Source organism: Grammomys surdaster, unplaced genomic scaffold (assembly GCF_004785775.1).
Source record: "Grammomys surdaster isolate TR1022 unplaced genomic scaffold, NIH_TR_1.0 196, whole genome shotgun sequence".
NCBI lineage: Eukaryota > Metazoa > Chordata > Mammalia > Rodentia > Muridae > Grammomys > Grammomys surdaster.
The window spans coordinates 2,916,125-2,931,817 of NW_021604641.1; positions in this window are offsets into that span (position 1 = coordinate 2,916,125).

Genomic DNA, 15,693 nt, shown 5'->3' on the forward strand with positions numbered 1-15,693 from the left:
GGAAGATCGACTCTTTTATTCCCTCTATAAGATGTGGTCCAAGACTGAAGGCAAATAAAAACTGTAAACCAGCATTCATCTCTGCTTCCTGATCCACCAAGATGGAAGGTAAAGACTGGCAGGTACACAGTCCTAATGCCCTGGAGATGCCCACCACCATACAATAGTATGCCCTCCATGACAGACTTAGTCCCCTCAAACTGTGAGCCAAAACAAATTCTTCTTCCCTTAAGGTGCATCTTGATAGCTATTAGGTTACAGCATCAAACAAAAGTAATTAATACAATGTGCCTACATAAATTTGGACATTTTTGCAAAAATCACTTCTCTACTTTATTTCTAATTCTGTGACAACTACCATAACTAAAAGCAACTTGGGGAGGAAAGGGTTTATTTCAGCTTATAGCTGTAGTGCATCATGAAGGGAAGTTATATACCATGCTACTTACTGGCTTTTTCCTCACAGCTTGTTTATTTTGCTTTCTTGTATACCCCAAGACCACCAACCCAAGGATGGCACCACCTGAGGGCTGGGCCCTTCCATATCCATCATCAATCAAGAAAATTCCCAGCAGACTTGCCTACATTATCTGCCTCTGTCTTTGTAGGATACTAAGTTTTTTCTTCCTCTCGTAAAAAAATGTTAAGATGAGACTTCAGAGGATACTAGAGGAGTCATCATAGAATAAATGCTTAGAACTTCAAAGGCTTATTGATTAAAATAGAATATCTCCCATTAGAATAACAATAAGATTGGAATCAAGATAAAAGGAACACTGTTGTGAGGGCTGCCTGGAGAAAGAGTGGTAGATGCATAAAAAGTATATCCCACTTGGGAAAAAGAAATCAGTTGTCCAGAGTCTCAACCCAAAAGATAGGAAATTATAAAGATTGAACAGGAGAAGAAAATGGGGGTGGGAGGATGCTTAATCTTTAACAATGGGTTAAAAATAAAAAGTGGTATTTCTCTTGCTACGACTCACAGAGCTCTAAGAAGAATTCCATATGTGGGCTTGGTGGTGCCTATGAGTAGACCAGGAAAATATCGTAATGGTTACAGGTTGGAGATATGCTGACCTCAAGAGTCGCGGGATGGGAGATGCTTTAAACAAATTGTTGAATTCTATGGGCCAAGTTTCCTCAGTGAGTCTACTAAAAAGTACATGGCAGGATGGTTGCTTTACATGAAGATCAGTTGTCTTAGCTCCCAGCATGTAGCAGGGACTTGTGTGTACTGTAAATCATCTCTTACAGAATCTCAAATTGGTCCTCAGGACAAGAAATGAAGACTATAAAAGTCCAATGCTCCCTTATCTGTTTTCAGAAAGAAAAGGCCTAAAGATTAGTTGACCAGAACATAGTCTATAGATTTCAATTTTATAGTTAAACAGAGCAACAACAACCAGTATGTTGATCTACACCTGTAAACCTAGGAGACAGAGCAGGAGGTTCAAGTCCTGTGTGAGCTATATAGTAAGTTCAAAGCCAACCTGAACAACTTAGAGAATCCATGTGTTAAAATTTTTAAAAATTTAAAGTGTTGAGGATAAAACTCAGTGGTAGAGTGTTTGCCTACAATATATAAAGTCCTTAGTCCACTTCAAAGTTCCAGGGAACAATTTCAAAAGAGCTGAAGTCAAGGAGAAATTTTTTAAAAATAGTTGATACTTTCAACTTGAGTAATGCAATCGTTGGTCACATAGGAATTACAAAAGAATGAGTATACGACTTCTATAGGGACTACATGTATGAGAACTGAGCATCACAGACTTCCTTCAATCCTCTGATGAAACATACTTTCTAAGCCCTCTCCTCTACCAGCCTTTCCACCACCATCCTTCCACTCCCTCCAAGACAAGAAATTAAATTTCTCACAGCCATGACTGACCATAGCATTTATGTGGCACCTCCAAATATTCAAAAGTTCTTCATCTGGCTTGCCTATGATCTCTTGTATCCTTGTATCTCTCTTTAGTCTGACGTTCTTTGCAGTCATGCCCTGGTGTGACTCATAACTGAAGTTATGCCTGATAATGTTATGCCTTTTGAAATGCTTAATCATATTTTCAGAATGACAGTTAATCTAAGCCCTGTCATACACAATGAAGCACAGAGCCCATGTAGCTTGGTTGTAGGGTTCCAGGCAATGCCACAGAGCATGAAAAGAAAATGCATCTGGGTTTTTTTAGGCATCTCTTCCTGCTCTCAACCCTGAGTGCTGTGTATAATAGTCCTACCTTTGTGACACATACAAGAAAGCGTTAATATGGTGACTGATAGTTCAGACAACGAACCTGACTAGCTGTTTGAAATGTTCCATGCCTTCTTCACAGTGTGATTCCCTCGTTAACTGAAAAATGGGATATGGAAGTATTTAACTATTGAAGGAAGGTTGTAGTATTAAATGTTACAGAAACGGCTGCTGAGGACTAACACAGGATTAGTTCTCTTGGGGGCTGTGGTGTTGGTTCTATCATCTCTCTGCTGGTGCCTCCAGTCCTGAGTCATCACAGAGCCAAGGGTAGGTGGGCTTCTCACTTGAAAGCAATGACTATCTATTTCTGAGATTGAATGCTATGTTTGTTTTGTGAGTCATCAGGCAGAAGGTATCATTGTTCCATAGGACCTTTCAGAGCTCATAATGTGTTGAGTCACAGATGATTCTTTATTCCCAGAAACCCAGAAAGAACTTCATAGGTAGCCATGACAAGAATGATTTGCCACTGTGCTATGCAATTCTCCTCTGATTCTCCTGGTCTCCTGAATGCTACCAAACCAAAGGTACAAACAGAGCAGATTCTGACTTACAATGGAAAGAGATTATATACATCACTGAGCTATATAGGTTATAGATAGATGATAGATAGATAGATAGATAGATAGATAGATTCTATGTATCTTCATATTCTACCCTAAATGATTCAGTATACTGAAGAAGGAAAAACACCATATTAAAGGCACAGATACTTTTGCTCCTATTATTACTCTATAAATAATACAGCAGAACATACACTTAAACAGCATTTGCATTGCAGTGGGCACCAAAAGAAATCAAGAGATGGTTTGAGTAGCAAACCATCTAGAGGATGGGCATAGATCACTGCAGATGATCTGTATTTAACAGAATGTTTGAGCATCCTTGGATTTTGGTATGTTTGAGGTGCATTTGAGGTGGGATGTTCTGGAACAATACCCCATAGATAGCAAAAGATGACTCATTTAAGTCCTCTTCTTCTTGAAGTATTTTGACCACCTTTTCATCTACTTTTCTCTCTTCTTCTTCCTCTGTAGCCAGCATGCCATGACCACCTCCCACTCTCCTCAGATCTCCTTCCCTTATCTGTCAGCCCCTTCACCAAAATCTTTTTAATTCTTCATCAAATCTTCTCTCTTAAGCTCAATACCTCATCATCTAGCTATTGCTCATTTCCTAACAACTGGGAGACTTTACTTCCCATACTGGTAGTAGCCTAGCTTGCTCTTTCCTTCCAGGAAAGATTGGTCCCTGCTTAGGGGAACTCAGGACTGCTTAATAGCAATTTTATTCTGCATCAGCAGTGAAATGAACATTGAAGAAGTCTACAAACCTCACTGGTATAGCATCTTTTGACACTGGTAGGGGATTTCTTATCTTGGAACCCTTCCACCTTTTCCTAACAACAGCATGACTCCTAACAATAGAGAATGCAGTTCTGGAGTGGAAGAACACAGAGAAGCATTTCCCTTGTTTTCTGTGGCATGTGCAAGAAAAATGTGGGAAACAAAAGAGAATGTTCTCCAAGACACCATGAAATGTGTGGATCCAAAGCTATACAAAACAGCACGAAAGTCATTCCAGCTGAAATAAAACCCCAGCTGCCCTGGTGCAATCATTTCTCCCTTATTAAGTAAGATGCAAGCCACTTTCATCAGCTAAGCGGTCAGCCTATTCATGGGCTTCGGGATCTCCCTAGATTGGTCCCTGGCTATGAACAACATGATTACTGTTGCTGTATGTGGCGCTTCCCTGTCAAAACAGCTGAGTGATTGGCAGTAGGCAGGCATAAGGAGGGCAGAATAGAGTGTTCTCATATCTATTGCAGTCATTTGCCAGTGTAGTGTAGGCTTGTCAATTATCTTGTCATACATCAACTTATGTTGAATTTGAAAACAGTAAATGTCATACAAAAGTATAAGTGATTTATATACAAGACTACAGGATCACTTAAAATCTGCAATGAAATGAAACAAGATACACCAACAGATTGCACATTTTGTGGTTATTACTACAAAGGAAAGACAAAACAAAACAAAAAACAAACAAACAAACAAACAAAAAAACCCTTGAGAAGTGAAATAAAATAACTGAGAGCAATCAGTCTAAAAGCACAAATGGAGCCTCACTTCACCCCTCCCCCAACTTCAGAAACTTCAGTCCATCAATCTGACTAATAACGCTTTCTAGTTTAGATAACAAAGCCTGTAAAACTCAAATCAAGTCTACTCTTTGCTGCACTTTGCAGCCTGACAATACATCACCTGATAAAACTGCAGGGAAAGGATGGGGAGGGGGTTAAACACACACACACACACACACACAGGGTGGGGGGAGGGGACAAAGGGAGAAAGGGAAAGAGGGAAAGGGAGGGGAGAAAAGAGGGAGAGAGAGGGAGAGGACAAAGAGAGCTTTCAAGCTGGAGCTGATTGACCACACCATGGTATCCTATTTTTAAATAGCCACACTCTTGTTTGTAAGTAGAGGCTGGCCCTTTGTAATCGCACTTTTAAATGGAAGCATTGAAGTGTTTCTCATTTCATTGCTAAATCCATTACCAAGAAAAGACAAACTCAGAGAGAAGGAATTAGAAGTTGGTCACACATCTAGTTTCTCTTTTCTATTCTGGTCCCACTCTGCTATTCTGTCATGGAAGACGCTGTGGCTTCCTGTCTGGTGACATGGTTTCAGTATGTCTGCCTCTTTCCTTCCACACCCCACCTTGTTCTCAGTCTTCCAGTGTGGACCCTAACTTGTGTCCGCAGCTAGTTCTTCCTGTAGATTGGCTTCTTGCACTTGGTTTACATGTTTTCTTTTCTTTTTTTTTCTATTCTAGTCACACTTTCACATAGCCCAGGCTGCTATCCACTTTCCCCTTTGGCTTTACAGCCCAATTATTTTGCTATTTTCCTTTCATCTTTACTGCTATTTTTTTCTACAGATACTTTTATTGTGGTTTCCATAATTACATGTTTCTATGTAGTTCGGAAGGTTGCCACTAAATGTTCAATGCCCCAGTTTTCTTTTATCGTGTCACAGATAATTTTCCTAGCCAAAATGTCTGTTCTCCCTTTCCCAAATCCACCTGAATATCTCTGCACAAAGCCAAGCTTCCTCTACTAAGGCAAAAACTGGCCAGACATAATTAAGTATAGTTCAGAACAACTCTAAATTAGTCCAGCCTATCACATAGGCACACTGGATTCTTTTTAACAAACAGACACAGGCAGATTCACTAAGAGCAAATTGAATGTTCCAGCCACTATCACTGAAGTGCTATATTAATTATTCTATTTATGGACTTCATTGAACACTAGCAAATTCAAATTTTAAGAAGAAATGGTAAACATGGGACCTGATCTGAATAATCAAACTTGTTTTTGTCATTCATGCTAGCCATGGCTCAATGCAGTTACTAGGTAAGAAGGTAATGAGGTAAATGTGTTTCGTTAATTTCTGTGTCTTTATATTTATATAGAGTAGCATATCTGTAAACCTTATATGTGAGCAACTGACCTCAACATAAGACCGCAAATGCAATGTTTTCCCTAAGGAATATAGAAATCTCTTCAAGTCTTTTTGCCTATTTTGACATCATGAACAAAAACTAGATAAAGGCTTAGGATTAGATGCAATGAGCTGCTGTCTTCCCAGCTCTCTGTGAATGGTTGCTTTATCATAAGAAAATTTCTGCACACTGGCTCATTGTTTATTATCAACACAGTCAAAATGATGCCTTGAGTCCAAGGGTCATGACACCTGGTAGCTTTCAAAAGCAGAATGAAGTTAAAAATACCAAAAGAAATAACTGCTGTAGAAATAAAAAAATGTTTATGAGCTAGGCACACACCAGGAATCCCAACATGTAGAAACCAGACCAGGATACACAGCAACACCACTTGTCAAAAATAAGGACTCTTCAGCAGGGATAAACTTTCCACACTCTTTTGCCAAAGAAATTACATAAAGGTGTGAGAAATACATCGAACCAGATCCGAGTTCAGATCCCAGTTCTACTGTTCACGGTCAGGTTGTTTACTCTGGTAACTTTCCATTTCTTTTGTTTTCATCTGGATACAGGTGATAATTTCCAATATCTTTATAATTAAAAGCAGTAGCAAAAACATTTAATAAGTGATGGTTCCTCTCTCTCTCCTCTGTGTGTCCCAGACCAGAAGTCCCTCCTACTGCCACTGCTACTAGCTGCTCTGTGACCCTTAACCTACCCAGCTAAGGGCCTTGAAGCTTGTTCCTCCTGTTGGAGGGCTCACACCTGAAATTCTTCTCATGGCTAAATCTCCATCATGCAGCTCTAAACACCAATTTCTCTCACTCAAAAGAGAAGCCAGCCTGGTCCCAGTGACTCCTTATCGCATTGCTGTGGCATCCTCATGATAGTACTTATTCCACATGAGCTCACTGTACTATTTGTCAGCTCCATTATTTATAGATTTTTCACACACACACTCTCTCCCGTAAAAGGAGAGAACCCGAACACCTCATTCACTGCCAAACTAGCCCTATATTTAAACCTGACTCCAAGCAACAAAGAACCAGGGGAGTGGATGAGATGGTTATAATGTAATAAAAGGTAACCTGGCTACAGCATGAAAATGGGTTGAGTCTGAAAAAGGCAAAGCTAGGGAGACAGGCTAAAGATTAGTGTTTGCCAGGGTTTGGTGGGAAGAGGGATGAATAGACAGAGAACAGGGGTTCTCAGGGCCACGGAACAACTCAGCAGGATACTATGATCACGGGTTATTTGTCGTCATACATTTATCAAAACCACTTAGAATATACAACATAAGAGGGAATCCTAATAGAAAGCATGGCTTTGGAGGGATAATGTAGTACCTGCTGGTTTATCACTTATAACAAAGGTACCTGGGATTCCGAGTAATGGGGAAGGGGAGGAGGACATGTTCCAGACAGGGAGTATATGAGAAATTTTGGTTTTGAAAATGAGTTTGTGAGGGCAACACTCTAAACAAAGATCCTGAAGCAAGATATAACCAGGCAAGATAGAAAATGAGCCTAAATTACAGTGATAGCATACTCCCGAGCCAGGCCAGGTTCACATCCACAGAGTGTAATTGTGCCTCTTAACAACACAAAATACCTTCAGACAGACACAACACTAGTTACCCTGATAATTGACACAATCTCTTAGCTATGTTGATCTACTTGCTTTGCTGTTAGCTACTACAATAGGTTCCTAATTAATTTGCATTTGACTAAATCACAAAGATATTTTATACAACATACCACTAAAATACATTTGCTCTCTCCTGTATATTTTTTAATATTCAGTGATTCTGGGCTAGCCTCCTAGACTCTTGAGGTCATTTTGACTCTTTACTGAATTGGCTGACGATGACTGTCACCTTGACTGAACTTTAAATCACCCAGTAGGAACAGCTCCAAAGATGAAGGTGTTTCCAGACAAGATGAACCGAGAAGGGAAGACCTGCCTTCAGACTGGGCATCTTCTAATGGGTAGCTCAATACCAAGAGGGCAGGGGAAGCAATGCTTTTACTGCTTTTGTTTTCTGAGTGAATCTACTGTAGATGCTGTCACCCTCCGTTGGCACCATCCTCCAGCTTCTTCAGCCTGCCACTGTGAAGTCAGTACTGATGATTCTCAAATGAGCTTTAGACCTTAAGGACCATGTTGGTTCTCCCGAGACATCCCATTTTCACAGAGTGAGCAGTTACCAAGTTCTCTGTCTTTTTATAAAGCAGACAGTCATTGTTGGACTGCCCAGCCTCTATCTTATAAGCCAATCTAATAAATCTTCTCTTATGATGTATGGATTCTACTTGTTATGTCTCTTTAGAAAATACTGCCTAATATGCTTCTTCATACAACCTAATGTTTGATTCATTATACTAAATTGTCTATCACCTGCATATTTTATAAGCAGGATGTCTTCTTTTTCCCGCTACAACAAACAATTCTTTATAAGCAACTAGAGGATGTAGGGACTTTTAGGGCTTACAATTATCATTCATCCCATATTTAAACTATATTTTATGTGCTAAATCCTCGTACAAGAAAGAAGCTGCCCAAGAAATTTTACAGTTCTATATGGGGAAAAATTATGGGAAAGTGAAGCAACAGATATAGAAAACTCTTCATTTTGTATTGCTGCATTAACCAGAGTTCTTTGCTTTTGATTCTCCTGTCACATTTCTTTACCTTTTGTACAAGGTTATCAAGAGATAATAACCGAAGTTGTCAGCAGCATTGAGAATAAGCCCGTAGTGCCTAGTGTCTACACACCAGATGTCATCTCCATGTAGCACTGGTTAAAAGTGACCACAGCCCCTGCCTTCATGGGGCCTGGGTGCAGGAGGAATGTCATTGCAATTGTACTTAAGGGTGGGCCTTTTCTAGGGGCAGTAATTCATTCTCTTTATTGGTCTTTCGTAAGGACTTGAAAGGCGGGAGCTCTTAGAAGTTCACACTGCAGCTTTGTATTTGTCCTTTGAGTCTTGCCTCCTTCTAGTTTATATGTTCCTTTTTAAGATTCTAGACTCAACGGTCTGCTTAAGACACAAAGGCATTTATTTCTTTGGCTACCTCCTCTGTCTACAGACTACTTGTGACCACCGCTAGGGATAGGCAGATTTGTTTGCAGTCCTGACTGTTGTTTGAGCAAATTACTCAACCTCTCAGCCTATTTCCTCATCTATAAAATATGAATAAACCGACATACTGCAAAGCACTGTTGTAAAGAATAAAAGGGCAGCTGATGTAAAAACACTTCACAAAGTGACCAACCCAAAGGAACTCTTTACCATTTGTTTGCACAAGGTCTAATCCTCTTGATTTGTGTGCCCACTGCGTTGCTAACAATGCCCTCAGCTTTTCCTTTTTCTTCATAGAACTATAATTGCACGTTGCAGTTTAATGTTACATTCTTCACAGTGCTCTATTTGTTCCTTTAAGTTTGCTTCAGGTCAGATGTTGCTGTATCCCAGGCACCCACTGCCTCACCTGAGAAACACTGGGCTCCTCCACAAGGGCCAACAAGTTGGTTTTCTGTCTTCTTCACAGTCATCTCTCTAGCATCTAATGCAGTGCTAGAACACAAAAGGCACACAAGTACATACTGAAAGAACTGACTTGATTTAGAGTACATTTGTACCTATGCCTGCCTGCTCTCCCTTAATCCACTAACACTAACTCAAGAGCACCAAGCCATTCTCTCTAAGTTCCCATTACTTCTAATCACTAACTACATTTTCTTGTCCTGGGAATAGGCACATTCCTCTTGAAAGCCAAGGTCTCCACCTAAGAATAACCATATTCATCTTGAAAAGTTCCAGAAGCATGAAAGCTGTCCATGTGGTTATGACATGAATATTTGCAGTAGATTCTTTTGGTTGAGGCCACAACAGTCCAGGAGTATTTCACATGCTTGACTTTGCATTTTATTTTTATCTGACATTTGTTAACATCGGATAATGACATCTGAGTCTGCAGGCTGGCAGGAAGTCTAATACAAGCACTAGTCGTCTATAGCTTGTGAGGTTGTGGGAATGTGTCATTGTATCACACTGTACTGGTTACTTTGGAGATAGGAAAAAACCTATTTAAATAGCAAAATTTATATTAAAAGATACAAATGACCACTTTAGCTAGACAGACAAGAAACCAATGCTTCTCCATTGCTGGTGTCATTTGATGTCACTATCTTGGACAGTCTATGCAAGGGAAGAAGAGTAGCAAATGGCAGGTTTTATAGATGTGACTGTAAAAAGCTGTCTGTGCTGATCTACACAGCCTAACTCTAAGCAAAGATCTTGTTTATTTCCATTATTCTTTGATGCAAGAAAACCATACTAGGACCTTTGTTATTAAGCAGTGTGTTAGTAATCAGTGTCTGAGGAATAGGTGAGCAATGAAATCACTGCTCCTAAAAGTATGTATGTATCGTTCTTATCACTTCCCCTCATCACACCAAGGTTTCATGGTAATTGTCTGTCCTACAATGTGACTGGTTAAGTATGCAGTCCACTAATGTCTGCTAAATTATCTCAAGTTTAAGAAGTCAGAGGTGTGCAAAAGGGCTGCTCATGGGCTTTGGCTAAAGTCTCTGTATCTCACCGGCTACCAATATGCTACTCCCATTACTACTTCAGAACTTGAACGAACACAAATATATACAATTAAAAATTCAACATCCTCTAACAAAAAGCACTATGTCCCTTAAAATGACCTTCAAAGACAGAAGACCCCTAATGACCTATAAATATATAAATCCCAAAAGAAAACCACACTAGACCTTTGTTATTAAGCAGTATGTTAATGATCAGTGTGTCTGAGGAATAGGCGAGCAATTGAATCACTGCCCCTGAAAGTATGTATGTAAATATATAATTTTTTTTTAAAAAATCACACATTATTCCTTAAATTGGAATAGGAGAGGCTGATCTACATTTTGATTGAGTTTTTCATTATGTTATTTCTTTGAGGTATTTAAGTGGATCATCTATTAAAGACAACTTGTAAGCATTTTAATATAAAATTATAAACACGTTAATCTATAAAATAAAACCATTAAAAGCAATCTTTATGGAGCAACTAAATAAGTTAACAGGTGTCATGTACTATTGAGTCTTCCAATACCTTAAAGAGGGACCTTAAATGTCTAAGTCACTGGCCAAGTCTGTGTGGTTGTGTGATTTTATAAGTGAGTTTTTTAGCCATGCTCTTTGCATGTATGTTTGCTACAGTGACATGGTTAAGTAGATGCAATAGGGACTGATTAGTCTTCAAATTTTTAAATATTAGTTAACTGTAAATGGATATAATGTCTTCTCCTGTAGAATCTACAATGTCCTGGTCCTGCTCTTTCAAAAAGACAGTACCTTAGTAGGTAGAGTAAAAATATCTTCCGTGTGTGCATATGTCTGTGCATGCCTGCAGGTCTGTATGCACGTATGTGGATGAGCATGGGGAAGGAGAAGTCATTCCTTAGGAGACATCCACCTTACTTTGAGACAGGGTTAAACTGGCCTAGAACTGAACAAGGAAGCTAGAAAACCCCGGAAGTCCAGCTATCTCTGATCCCTAGAGCTGAACATTACAAGCACAGATCATTACCTGTGACTTTTTCACTAAGGTATCTCCTCAGCCCCTAAAATAATACTCTCCGGTGTTAAACAAAATCTGTTGAGACTGAAAGAGTATAAACTGCAAGCATAATATGATAAAAGAGTTCAACAAATTTACAATTAGTGATAGTCAATACCCCAGGTATTCTGGTAGCTAGTTTACACACATTTTTTTCCAGTATGCAAAGCAAGCCCCTGGGATTTCTGAGATATATCTATCTTACAACTACAGAAGCTGAAGACAACTGTATAGAAGGCAACAGTTATGGACTGGAGGTTTATGTCCTAACACTAGTGTATGGAAGTCCTAACTGCCAGTGTGATATTTGGATATCGAGCCTTTGAGAGGTAAATAGGCTTGGATGAAGTCACAGGCTGGAGACCCAATAATAGAGTTGGTGTTCTCATGAACAGGGATTAGATGCCTGTGCTCTTTGTTTTCTCTGTCCCTTCCCCCATCTCTTTACTAAGCAGGGTGACACCAGGAAAATGGCTGCCTGTGAGTCAGAGACTCCTACAAGGTTGACACCTTAATTTCACATTCCAACCTCCATAACTGTGAGAAATGCAAGTTTGCAGTTTTAGTAACCAAGCTATAATATTTTATTATGGCATCCACAACATAATGCAAACACCCAGCTCAATTCCGATGCACAGCCTGGATTGCAGGTGTCTCCTAGTCAAGTTTTCCAGCTCATCAGGAGCATCTTGTGTAACCAATACTTAGTAGTAATCATGACCACAAATATCTCCAGCATGCTCTGAAATCCTGCATTAAGAAAATGCTAATATAAACGAGTGCTTCTAAAGACTTCTCTTTGAAAACGAAGGATGAAAGGCATTTCTATTCGACACTCCCGCCTGGTACCTTTTGCAGGAGGTATATGGAAAGGCGGGGCTATCCAGCTAGCTTTGGGCCTGGCCGCCATGTTCCCATTCTAACTTCCTGCACTAACGGTGGTGCCAGCTGGCCAGGACTTTAAAATGAGAAGCAACATGAAACACAATAAATAGAAGACTCAGCCCCATGTCATTATCAATGAAGAAGGGCGCCACCTGCAATGTGGCTTGGTTTACATTGAGGGAGAAGATTGAGAATAGATGCAGGGAGCTGTTGTCAAGTAGTCTATGATTTATGTATCTGCTAATTTGTTTGTCTTCGAGCTGAATCTTCTAAAGGGGGATCATTTTCCATATGATTCAATCAACAAGATCCAGCCGTCCAAGGAACTTATTTAAATTGACATGAGTGCCATTGAAACGCCACAGGAAACTAAGGGCTTATCAAAATCCCCTCCTACACCCAAGGCTTTCAAACCTTCCTCTCCTTACAGCCACACCCTGCTCCTTTTGTCTCCGACTTTATAAAGAACAGAAGCTAACGTGGATAGACAGTTGCATTCATATACAATTCCTTTATAAAACTTATATTGCTTTATTAAGATATCAAGCTTCCAAATGTCCGATACTTTTTGCCAAAACGACTATTTAGTGCTTCTTTGATACCAGAATAATTTAATTGAGTTTTTATTTGTACTTTTGTATCTATGTAGGGTCAGTGGAAGGGTGATATGTGCACACATACCTGTGCACACTGAAACTCGAGAATAACTGGGGTACCTGGCCTTATTCTGTAAAGTCAAGATCTCTCATCTGGTTGCTAGCCTCCCATCCCTGCTCCCCATAACGCTAGGATTACAGTGGCATACAATCACACTGGGTGTTTTATGTAAATTCTGGGGATTAGAACTTTGGTCCTCATACTTGCATACTAACTGGTCTTTCTCACTAAGCCATGTCTCCAGCCCCTAGAAGTACATTATTTAAATTATAGTACATACACTAAAAGGCATAAATATTTCAGGACTTTGACAAGTATGTATACCTTTGTAATTATCACCCAGGACAATATATAGAACACATCCACCAAGCTAGGAAATTCTCTCATGCTACATTTACAGATATTTATCATTGTTCCCTGTTCTGATCTCTATCTATATACCCATAGACTAGTGTTTGTTTTATTCTAAAACTTCATCTAACTGACGCCATTCAGGCTGCTTCTGTTTCTCACTTGTTTAGCTCGGTATCTTTATAAGATTCATCTACGTGTTTATGCTGCATGCACAAGTAGATTATTTTTACCACATAGACAACACATAGCTTGTTTATCCATTCTCTCCTAGGTGACTAAGTTATGTCCAGATTTGGACTGCTATGAAAATTCTTGTAAGTCTGCTTGTGAAGTCATTTTTGGGTCGGAGTATGTAGCCAGTATTGAAATTATTGGGTATTAAGGAAGCAAATTTTTCATCTTGTTGGAAACTGAAGAACAGATTTCCAAGGTCATTAGACTATAATCTCTATGTTTAAACATTCTACGTGCAACTTCCTCAGTTTTGGATCCTTATGGCTTCTCCTATTGCTTCCCAGAATCCACTTCTGATGCTTATGCATTGAGTTCCATGCGCCTTCTGGGTTCATTCCACTTGTCTTATCTTCTGTAAAGCTGTCATATCTCCAACTCCTGCACCATCAGCCAAAACTTTTTTTTTCTCCAATAATTACTAGTCCAGTGTTTTGTCACTTCCTCTGGGGCCCTTTTCACTCAGCTGTTCCGATACTGCACACCGTGACCATGTTATAGACAGTTTTGCTCCCTGGGCCTCACTCACAGACAGTGCCAAGCACACCGCTGGTACAAAGAGTTTTTCAAATGAGGAACTGTTACTTTCATATATATTTAATCTCTCCCCTAAAATTATAAACTCCTTGATGACAGAATCATGTTTTATTAATTTGTGCAGAAAAGAGACTTCTCTGCATTAAAGTAGCTGAGAAAATATGATATGTACCAAGAAATACTGTATTAAAGATGCACAAATATTGTAATTAAATCAAATTCAATTTAAAGAATATGCAAAATAAGCAAGAGATTTAAGTTTCATCATGTGGTTTTATAATCTGTTTTCGAACCAACTGAAAAACTACTACTTTTTGTTAAAATAGAATGCTAATATGGTACCAGAAAAATGGTATTTTTTAAGTCTTTTTTCAAATCAAAGCTGATTTCATATTTTCACGATATACATGTATGCAAATGTAGTCACAGAGACTCGTAAATATTAATCAAGAGTATTTAAGCATTTGGTCTTTCCAACTGATTCTCAATTGATAGGAAATTTAATTTTTTGAAAAGACTGTTGTATTAAGACTCAATTATTTTTATGATATTATTGTATTAATATCCTTGATTTTTTTAATCACCAGGCATTGCTTTAAACAAAAATGTTAAATTAATGTAGAATCAGGTAAAGTGTCTTTCCTTTAAGATAAAATATTTCTTTTACAATAATCTTATAAGATCATCTCCACTCAAAGGAGAATGTGGAGTGACTTTCTAAAATGTTGATCTCTGTTCTAGACTATCCATCCACCTTTTGAGACCAAGGGAACACTTCAGGATGCTGCCACACAATGCTGTTTACTGGGTGTTTCTCAACATCTTGTCTGCAAGTTCCAACACTCACTATTATGAGAAATGTTAAAACATACAATACACTTCAGTGTCAGTGGAAATTTAAGAGGAAGTATGGACATGACATTGAATTCTAATATTTTATTTAACTAGTCTAAGAGATAAATTTTCAAGTAGAAACATATATAAAGAGAACAATCTAAATTTCAAAAAGATAAATTGTCTTAAAGAAAAAATGTAAAACATGGATGTGACTTACAGCAAAAATCACATCTTAAAACTTTCCAAAGAGTGGTTTAGCAAGATTTCTTGGAGTGGGTTATATGTTGAGTTTGATGGGGTTTTTTGAAATATATTTTCATTATTTAAGATTAGAAAGTTGTTTTTATAAATGGCCCAATAGTTCTTTATCTGTCTGCTTATCTATCTATCTATCTATCTATCTATCTATCTATCTATCTCTATCTGTCTCTCTGACTTCAAATCTCTGTTGCCACTACTCAGTTCTGTTTTCAAAGATGAGAGAAATAATAGACAATGTCCAAACCAATGGCCCAAGTTGGGTTTCAGTGTTATTTCTTTTATGTGAACTCTAACTCAACCAAACATAAGATCACTTCTATTAGCTGTTTAGTAAGTTATTTGATATCTGTCTCTATATCCTCCTCTAGTGTGTGTGTGTGTGTGTGTGTGTGTGTGTGTGTGTTATACTAAGGACTAAATAGACAGCCTAGTGCAGGGTAGCCAGGTACTTTAACTACACCCACAGCTCCCTCCACCCCATCGTATCAATTTTAACCCTTACCCCTAAACTGCTGTGTTTATTGAACAATTTGTA